The sequence below is a fragment of the Arachis hypogaea genome, chromosome 11 (genome assembly GCF_003086295.3).
Source record: "Arachis hypogaea cultivar Tifrunner chromosome 11, arahy.Tifrunner.gnm2.J5K5, whole genome shotgun sequence".
In the NCBI taxonomy this organism is placed as follows: domain Eukaryota; kingdom Viridiplantae; phylum Streptophyta; class Magnoliopsida; order Fabales; family Fabaceae; genus Arachis; species Arachis hypogaea.
Genome location: NC_092046.1, coordinates 5,584,098 through 5,595,064, shown reverse-complemented (window position 1 = coordinate 5,595,064; position 10,967 = coordinate 5,584,098). Strand labels below are relative to the sequence as shown.

The following is a 10,967-nucleotide window of genomic DNA, read 5'->3' as shown; positions in this document are numbered from 1 at the left end:
AGTGGATCCTCTTCAGTAGAAAAAAAACTGGATAGTGTCCGGTGTTTAATCTCACCATTCATTGTTCTCTCTCTTATTAATTTCTGGTTTCACTTATAGAATTAAAGGTGAGAGATCACACTTTATTCTATCCAGTGAAAAAAAAAAAAAGGAGAGGATCCATTTCCTTGTAACAACAAATTCATGCAACATATATGTAAAGCAATTTAAACCACTAATAACACAATAATGAAATTTAATTATTCAAAAGCACAACAAAATAAAAAATCCATAGACCATAAGACATCCTAAGCTTGGATTTCATAATAATAACATAAAATATATAAATTAATATTCATGGGGAAAAAAATTAAAATTGATGATGAGTGGAAACAAACTCTAAAAGATCAATCTCCCTTTTCTTCACAGCTGCTGAACAATGAAAATCCATGTTTTGATTCTTCTCATAAGCCCCATGATCATTGAAAAGTGATGATGATGAACTTGTTGTTGCACCTCCATTGTTCATCAATTGAGAGATATAGAGATCAGAATCAAGGTAACCATTATTATTATTATTATTGGTGATAGGGTTGTGCATGTTCCATGGATTTGAAAGATAATAATAATTATTGGAATAATGAACAAACCCATCACCACATTCATCACTAGGGTTCTTACCAATACCATCTCCATTGACATTTTGATTATTCTCTTTGAAAAGTTGTTGCATGAAGAGCAACTCATCATCATATGATTCAGCTATGATTGTTGGTGATGAATAATATGGATTATTATTATCACTAATATTAGTGGTAGATTCAGATTCACTAGTAATAGTTGGGGTTGAATTAGTAGTGGTAATAGGAGCATTGATATTATTGGTACCAATTAGGGTTTGGCTTCTAATGTAGTCTTGGAGAATTGAAGATTGTGGTTTGCCATTATTGTTTGAGTTGGTTGATGATGATGATGGCTTCTTGTTCTTTCTCCTTGAGTTCTGCCTTCTCTTTGTTGCGTTCCAATGGTTCTTGATCGAGTTTTCAGTTCGCCCTGGTATATGCTTCGCGATTTCTGCCCAACGATTTCCAACCTTGGCATGAGTTTCCACCAATATCCTTTCTTCTTCTTCACTCCAACCGTCTTTCTGGAAACATAAAATAATTTTTTTGGTGTGGATGTAAAAAAAATTTACAATTTTTTATATATAGAAAATTCAATTTAATAAAAAAAAAAAGTTATGGTAATCAAATACATTTTTTTTTTCATACCAAGGTGTATAATACTTAGGACCATGCAAAATGTATAAAAAGTAACTTGTCAATATTGTAATTTAAGTTTTTCAAGTCATACTAATTAGATTTTGTGATGATAGAAAAGAAGTTTATTACTTGATTCAGTTTTGAGAATTTGTTAAAAGAAAAGGTTCATTATTCTTGTGCACTCATAAATATCATGTATAGTTAGGAGAATTTTGGAGGGAAATTAAATAATAGAATGGAGGGAAACATTGGTTTAGTGAAGCTAAAAATGCCTTTAATTAGTACCATCAATTACAAACGTGAATTTAGGATGAAATTTAGAACATAAGAGGATAATATAGTGATATAAATGAATGAGAAGTTATGAAAAATGTTAACAATATAATGATAAATCTTGTACATCCGAAAAAGTTATATTCCACCAGAGACAAAGAAAGGAAAGCTGGGAAGATTAATTGTTCCAACCTACAGATTACATTGTTAGATCATTGAAAATATATATAAATCTACCTATAAGAAAATATTTATCTCATAATCTTCTATTTTTTTAATAAAAGAAATTGTGATAATCAATTTTGTTACTGTAAACATTGTAAAATAAATTATGAAAATCCATCATGATTCAATTTTTTACTAATATATATAATATAATAATTTTTGTTAATCTAATGGGACAATATAATATATATAAATTAAAAGATTAGAATGAAATTAGGAAGGAATTAACCTTAATATCTGGTCGGAGATGATTATGCCACCTCTCTCTACATTGCTTCCCAGCCCTTCCCTCCAATTTTTCAGCTATTTGTGACCACTTCCTTGTTCCATGTTGTTTCACCAGCTTCTCCAATTTCCTTTTGTTTATTTATTCATAAATCAAAATAATAAGGATCATGAAAATAACATAAAATTGGTTACATCTAGATAAATTATACAAAATAAAATAAAAAAGAAAAGTTATATATATTTCAAAATAAGACATGTATAGATCAAAATAATAATGTGGAAAATAGAAAGGAAGAAAAGTTACATATAATATTGAAACTAAAATTGGATACATGCTATGCAAAATAGAAGAAAGGGAAGAATAATGGAAAAAAATTGTATATTTTAACATGATAAGAAATACAATTACATAAATATATAGATAAAAAAAGGGAAAAATTAAAAGAAGAAGCAAGAAAAAGAAAAATGTTTTGTTTACTAAACCTGTCTTCTTCAGGAGTCCATTGTCCTTTGATGAAGGATACAGAAGAAGAAGAAGCTTTTTTAGGGTTTCTTCCCACAACTTTGACATTATTAGTTTTCCCTAAAGCTTGATGAACATCTTCTTGATTGTGACACAATGTGGGAATTTGTTGTAGCCAATTATTGAAACCCTCTTGTTGATTATTATCATGAACAACAATGCTTGCTTCTTGATGAGTAGTGCAATTAGGCCACACAAGCTTATAATAAGAGTTATTTGAACCACCACCACCATAATAACAATTAGAAAACCTAGTTTGAAAATCTTCATCAAAAACACTATCATCATTGTGAAGGACTTGACTTTGTTGTTGGCTACATAAGAACCTATCTATGGCTGTTAAAGGAAGCCCTAACCGACACATAGAATTACCACCATACTCATGATGAAGAAATGGAACACTATTACTACTACTATTACCATTCATGATGGTGTTGTTGATGAGTTCATGAGGAGAGTGGAAAAACAAAGGAATTGAGAGAAGAGATGATATTTAACACCAATGGAAAAGAATCTTATTGTAAGCAAATGGAATTGGAGCCATTGATTTTGCACTCTATCAAATGGTCAGAAATTAATGGCCATGTTTTGTAACTCCTCCAATTCCCTTATGGACATAATGTATATCTTCAATGGTGGGGAGGAATCAATGGTGTATGTAATTAAACCCATATTAATTTCATTTATGTATATATAATAATTTAACCTATATCTAATTTCTTGTTTTCTATTGACTTTTCCTTTGACCAAACATCAACCCATGGTGTGATCAAAGATAGTCACTGTTCTTGTTGTTTAGCCCACGGTAAATTATATGGTAAAGATGTAAGTTTACAGATCTTTTCTTTTATGTAATGAAAGAGAGATTAAAAATACTACGACCCACCTTTTGAACATTAAAAAAATAATAAAAAATAACTATAAAAAGAATTTAATTCTTTCTCTATACAACTTCAATCTGTATAGTAGAATGTCCTTGGCGCATATATATATATATATAGAATAATGTATAAATAGTTGTTAATAATATATAACTCACTCTTAGACGTGTGTTTAGAAACAATATAATTTAATTTTAATACATTAAAGTTAAGATTATATTACTAGTAGCTTTCTAAAAAATTTATATTATTTATTATTATTTTTCTTTTGCCAAAAAATATTAAGATTTTTATTTAATTTATTAGAAATGAATATTCATTTTAAAACATCTCCATGCACTTGTCATCTTAAACATTTTAAGATAAATTCCATGCAAGCAAAGAAAAATAATGCATACACGTGTGTGTATATATATAACAATTATAAAATAGTCGTATAATTATAAAAGTTTAGTTAATATGTTTCCCGGTCAATTAATAAGATTATATTAGAAAAGGTTTTAAATATTTTTATTTAATAAATAAAAAATAAATACACTAAAATTTTGATTTTTTTTATATTTTTAATAAAAAATTTATTTTATAATTTTAATATGTATTTTTGAAACACAAATTAATTAAATTTTAATATAACAATCCACTATGTTTAAAATCAATTTTGACAAATGAAATATTAATGTACTATATTTTTTCAATTTCAATGTTCAAATAATGTCACTTCATACAGAAGCATGCTCAAATAACGTCACTTTAGACAGAAGCACATATATATAAACTTGATAGGACATTCTATACGTGTATTAAAAAAAATTTACAGATTTTAAAATCATGTTATTATATTTATATGGCATTGATGTCAACTTTGTTTATTTAGCAACTATTATATTTTCTACATCCAAAAATAATTTATTTTTATTTTTAAAAATATTAGACAAAAATATTTACATTATTATTCAACAACATAACAATAACCAAACACGTATAAAATTTTTTTATCTCATTCATGACCCACTTAAAAATTTGCACTAATAAGCTGACAATTAGACGAACAAATTTAAATCACTTTTTTATCATCTACGAACAAATTTTAAAAAAGTCAATCAGATTTGGATTCATTTTTTTTTTAGTTTTTTATTGTATTTTTTAATTTAGTAGGTCAAAGACTAATCCATCACAAATTAGAGCTCTATCTAAGCAGGCGAGATTTGAACTCCATCACTTACTTAAACAAATTAGTAAGTTAACTAATAGATTAACCTAACTTAGTTAGACCTAGACTCTTTCTTTTTGGTATTATTATAACGGGGTTAAATCGCCCAAAATAAGAAAAATCTAACAGCAAATTAAATGGGACAATAAAACCTCTTGTTAATTTTCAAAGGTCTAGTGATCTCATTAGGAGGTACATCCCAAAAATAAAATTCTAGATCATGGTCTAAACTTTTTCGTGTTAGACAATCGGTACATCTATTGCCTTCTCTATATATATATATTTACAAAATAAATGTTCCAAATTTTCTTTTTCCAAAAAGAAATTTTCCTAACCAAAGCATTTGGATGTTTACTAAAATCTTTTTTGTTGTTGATGATTGAAGAAATGATGGTCTGCTAGTCACATTTCACTACAAGCTTTTTGAAGCCCATAGTCCAAGCAAGGTTGAACCCACTAAGCATGCCCCAAAGTTCAACCCTATATGATGAGACACATCCAATTGAATGAGAAAAGCCTCCAATCCACTTGCCAATGTAGTTCCTTAAGAGACCGCCACATTCCGCCATCCTAGTTGCGCCATTTCTTGATCCATTGGTGTTCAATTTCAACCATTCCGGTGGGGTCCAATGTGTGCCTCTTCTCTTCTTCTAGCGTTGAAAGGTAAGATTCTCCTCCTTAAGAATGCATTTTTTACTTCATCAACTTTTTTCCAGATTTCATTGTGAGCTTGGGATGGTCTCCAATAATTTTCATCATGAATTTTTCTATTGTGCTAGCTCCATAATTTCCAGCAAGTGATGATAAAAATATCTTGTCAATTTCTGTCCTGATTAATCCCAAACTAATGGGTCAGATTGTCTTTTACCCATTATTTAAAGTTGGTACCGATTTGAGGTGCGTTGGGCCACAGCAAGTTTGTCCAAATTGAAGAGACTTTTGGGTAATTTCTTAAGGCATTAATGATATCCTCAGCATGTTGCTCGCAAAGTTGGCAAGTATTTTCACTGCCAAGAGTTCGAGCTTTCTTTCATGGAGGTCCTGCCACATGAAGAATTTAGCTTTTTGCGGTCCCTTCCATCTCCAAATCTATATCCAGAGATTTACCTTGGGTTCTGACCATGTTGCTAAGGCTTTGTAAGTTACTCCTACTAAAAAGTTCCCATCTGTTGTGTGCTTCTACCCTAATTTGTCTTCTTTTAGGTCTTTTGCAGGGGCTGGTTGGGTCGGGATCTTTCAAACAGTTGTCTCATGTAAGCAACTATTGGGTTGATCTTTATCCCAATCTCCTATACCGTCTGTCCATTCTCATATTGTGCTCTGTGTCAATAATATTAACAATAGCTTTGTTTAGCAGGATCTCCTCTCTTTCTTGGTGCAGAATTTAAGAATGTCCACAACTGCACCGGCAAGTGTATCGGGTCGTCCAAGTAATACTTCAAGTGAGTGAGAGTCGATCCCACAAGGACTAAGGAACTAAATAACAATGGTCGACTAATTGGCTTAGTTAGGCGAATAGAAGAAGTTGGTTTAGTGGTTGAAATCGCATAAAACAATAAACAAAAGTTAAAAAAAAAAGCAAATAATGAGTTTAGTGTAAAAACAGTGAGAGAAAATAGTTAAGGTATCGAAGATGTTTACTCTTCCGCATTAAAATTTCTTACTAACTATTTTAACAATGTATGATTCATTTCATGGGAAACTGTAAATGACTAAACCCTAATGTCTTAGTAATTTAGTCTCCTCTAACCTTTATTAACCGCTATCATCATGGTCACTTAATTTCGATTAGAGGGTTAAGTTCAAAACTAGTTTATGGCCACAAAAATCCTAATTATCCAAAGCTAACAGGATTATATGTCACATATCCCAATTAGTTCATGTAATTACCAATTTAATTAGGAGGAATTTACTTTCAACCTATGTTCAGGTGAGAGACCTCTTCCAAAGGTCACAAGAACGCATATAGAATAAGGGTCATACTTTCGTTCCACCCAGATTCATAAAATTAAGTACAAAAATAATCCTTGAAACTGAATCAGTACATCAATTAAAATAGAAAAGTAATAATTTCAATCAATAGGAATAAACAGAGCTCCTCACCTTAACCAAAGAGGTTTAGTGGCTCATGACGTAAAAAAAAAAAAAAAACTAGGGTTATGAAAAGTATCTCAAAAACTAAAAGGGTTTGAATCCCCTAAAGGGATAATCTTTTTTCCTTTTATGTCTAACCTAATTTGATTTGAAAATAAAATAAAATATTCAATTCTAAAACTAAAAGATATTATTTTTAAATAAAAATTACAAATATAAAATAAAAGATAACTAAGCTAAGTTCAATTAGAGATGCTCCAAGAGTGGGCCTTCAATTCGGATCAAGCTTGCTGGTGCTAAATGCTAGTTGGGCGTTTAGCGCTCATAAGGGGGTAGAGCCATTCTGGTTGTGGCGTGTTGCTGGCGCTAAACGCCAAGCTGTTAACTTTTCTGTTTTTGCTCAAAACTTTGCCAAATTACTCCGAATTTTACCTAAAATCATAAAAATACTAAAACAACTCAAAGTAGCATCCAAAGAGGATTTTTGCACTAAAATAATATAAAATTTAATCATTTATATCTAAAAACAACTAGAAATTAAAGGGAAAAAAAGATACAAGATGCTCACGCATCACTTCTACCCAAGAATTTTTTTAGAAATTAGTTGACAACCCATCTCCAATTTAGTAGATAGTGAAATATTTAAAGGTTGGCCAGAGTTTCACCAGCTCCTTCTAGAGAGGTGAGTCAGTGTTCCTAACTATAGGCTGATTAAAGTTTCTGTTATTGGTGCAATATTTGTTGATGATGACTTCTGTCCATAGCGAGTTAGGATTTTCACGAATGTTCCAAATAATCTTTAGTAAAAAAGTATCATTCATAGTAGTACTCAAGTTTCTCATGCCCAAACTCCCCTCCATGCTTAGGAGTACATATGTATTTTTCAATTCACTTCCATATTGGGGTTGTCCTTTTTCCTTGTCTCCATGAGTAGGTTCTTGTGGTTGTTCCATAGTATTGTTCTCCCTCATTTCTCTCTAAATGGCGTAGTGTTTCTACTCATGATTAACCTTGTCGCAGGTAAAACAGATCTGATGAATTTTCTCATATTCGACTTTATATAGAGTACCGTTCACTTTATATCTTCCTAGAAGCGATTTTGTCAAGTCCACCTCGACGCATAGTCTAGCAAATTTATCCCTGCACAGTTGGGTTGTTATAATCTATTTTGCAGATCCTTCCAATTAGATCGCCTATCTTTCTCATAATTTTTTTGTTGTATAGTTCAATAGGTAATCCGGGCAGTCTGATCCAAGCAGTGATCTTGTCTGTGGTGGTGACAAAGGGTTTAAAGTTAGGTTCCCGTAGGCGGATAGCAAGGTAGTAGTCATATACCTTCCAAGGACCGTCTAAGAGGGCATGATTAAGATCATCTTCAGTGTGGTTTTAACGAGATAAAAATTGTTGCCAAGGTCTATGACATCAATACCTCCAACTCTTCCCCACATTGCCTCAAGTATTCTTTTCATGACCACATAACCAACTTTTCTTCCTATTAGCTTCACTATCAGGGAGTTCCACCATAGTTTTTATATGTCTTTTTTGTCTCTTTCATTAATGTCTATGTTGTATAGACCTTCTCCAAGATCTTCCACCACTATGTCTGATTTTTGTTAATTTTCTTGTAGTCCATTTGTTTCCTTATTTTTAGATTCTGGAATTTCTTTGTCTTCGCTCATACAGTCTTCTTCCGATTTTTGAGGTTCCATTGCCCTTTCTCTGCTGCCGCCCCTTACCATGTTTGCATAAGAGATGGCGGCGTTGCCTGTCTCTTCCTACATCCACTCTTCAACTCTAGGCATCAGAGAGGATGTTTCAGAAAAGCCTTCTTCGCCCTTTTTTTACTTTTTTCGTACTGCATCTTGGAGGTTCTTGTTCTTGATCAGTGGCATGGTAGTTGCCTGGAGCAGTCTCCGGCCTCCCTGTAATGGTCATATGGCCTGGGTGGGTGGTTTTTCAGCAAATGTATGGAGAGAAAAGTCTTTAACGGCTACTTTTTGGTATTAATTTAATGTAGACCTAGACTCTTGTAACATGAACAAATAATATTTTTATTTTTTTTGTCCCATTACTATTATCTAACACACAACTAAAAAATTAAAGTCCACCACCTTGTCCAAAGAAAAATAAAACATTAAAGTCCATGGACTATTCTACTTCCTTTCCACTAATAAAGCAGGAGAAAAACACTGCCACATAAGAATATTTTTTTTTTATCGAAAATAGAAAGACTCGAACCCGCGACCTTTTAGGTGAGTATGTGGAGAATATGCCATTTGAGTTATAACTCATTGGCCACGAAAATTGTTTTCTACATTATTTTCTTTAATTCATTTGTACTCGCATGTGTCATAGTGTCGCAATAAGTACTTCAATTTCTTAATTAATAATTTTATATACAAGTTTTAAACATAAAATAATATTTAGCAACTATTTTAGCTAATATTTTCTACATCTAAAAATGATTTTTTTTTTATTTTTAGAAATATTAGACAAAAATATTTACACCATTATTCAACAATAATAACCAAACACGTATAAAAACTTGTTTATCTCATTCATGACCGATTGAAGGATATAGCAATAAAACTAAAGATCTACTCTTGTATTTGGATATAGACTAGAATTCAGATGTGGATAACAAAGAGCAAAAATAAATATTGCCTACTCATCCCTAAATTCAATACATTCTACATAAATTGGCCTACAATTAAATGATAATTAAAAACTAATAAATACCCTGAACTAAGTCTAGACGATTAGCTACAAGGATTTCTTTTTCTTGGGTGAGACTATACACAGAAATTTGTAGGAATGATCTCAAAAAAAAAAAAAAAAAGTCCTTAAAATACCCTTTTAAAGATATAGGAATGAACATTTTAAATTTTTTAATATATTATTAAAGATATTTACTTTCAATCAAAAGAGTGTCAACAAATATATTAAACATACTACTCAATAAAACTCTACCTTAAAACAAGTTAGTAATGTATCTTTGAAATATATAGTACAATTGAACAAGCATTACCCGATGGCCATATCAATAGCCTAAATTCCTTAGAAATTGCTTTAATCATTTAAAGGTTGTTTATCTTTATTAGCCTTTTAAAGATGATTTTTTAAAATCCATAATAGTTACATATATTTGGTACAACAAAATAAAATGGCTTTAAATAATAAATGCAAGTTACACCAATAATATTTAATAAATTTGTTTTTTAAAATAAAAAATACTATAATACACATAAATAAAATGAGAAAAAGATTAGAAATAAATTTTTTTCAACCAACATTCAACTTTTACAACGATCAAATTTTTTTAAAAATTTAATCTTTCTCTCCCTACAATAACAACTAAAACAATTAACTTTTACTCATCATTCTCCATATTTTGTTAACTAACTAACTGTTAATTAAATAAAAAATAAAACTCAATTTCTTTTTTGTCATGAACTATGCCTAATTCAAGAGAATCACTATGAACATTTTTTTTTGTCATGAACTATGGTCAACTTGTTTTTTTTTTTTTATTTTGGTCATTGACTAAGTGACTATGGTCAACTTCAATAGTACTGACAATAAGTTATAATTCAAATAATATAATCTTCTTCTCTCCATCTAGAGGTCTCGGGTTCAAATCTCACTGATTGTAACCGATCGAAAAAATTTTCTAACTGTTGCTACAATGTGTGGTAAGTGTGTGAGGAGTATGTGAATGTGTTATGTGATATCTAGGATTGAAAGTTGTCTAATCTATCTGATCATAACAAAAAATAACTTCAATAGTGCTTAAACAATATTTTTGGACACTTAAACTCATATGAAAGTATCTCTACCAGCTTACATAATGATCAATTTTTTTGTCATGGCCTGCTAGTTACGGATGGGGCCAGAACTAAACTTAAACCCACCTTAGGACACCCAAAGCCCAACCCACATCCGCCCCAAGATCTGTTTTAAAAGAATATATGTTTACATAATGATCTGTTTTGTTGGGCCTGTTCTAAACTCATGGCCCATTGTCCCTTTCAAGTGTTTGCTGTTCTGATCTCACATTAAATAAATAAAATTATTTATTTAATGACCAAATAAATAAATAAATAAATAAAATTAACAAGAGAACTTAGTACAAATAAATAAATAAATAACAAGAGGAACAATATATCTTGAAGGGAAAAAGAAGAAAATACTTTAGGAAGGAGATTACGTGTAGCATTATTTTTTTTATATTCCAAAAAATATTTTTACAGATTTTTTAGATTATTCTCTTTATACTCACTTCTGGGGCTAAT

General features: G+C 30.6%; 1 long non-coding RNA gene across 2 annotated transcripts; it reads left to right on the top strand.

The window, feature by feature from the left end:
- Positions 1-5,091: 5,091 nt before the first annotated feature.
- On the top strand, positions 5,092-6,340 carry LOC112720020 (uncharacterized). Of its 2 annotated transcripts, none has more exons than XR_011867199.1 (4): positions 5,092-5,244; positions 5,463-5,718; positions 5,785-5,834; positions 5,939-6,340. It is a non-coding gene; the product is annotated as an uncharacterized lncRNA (long non-coding RNA). The 2 variants fall into 2 exon arrangements; XR_003161991.3 differs by having other exon boundaries at positions 5,097-5,244; positions 5,361-5,718.
- Positions 6,341-10,967: the final 4,627 nt, after the last annotated feature.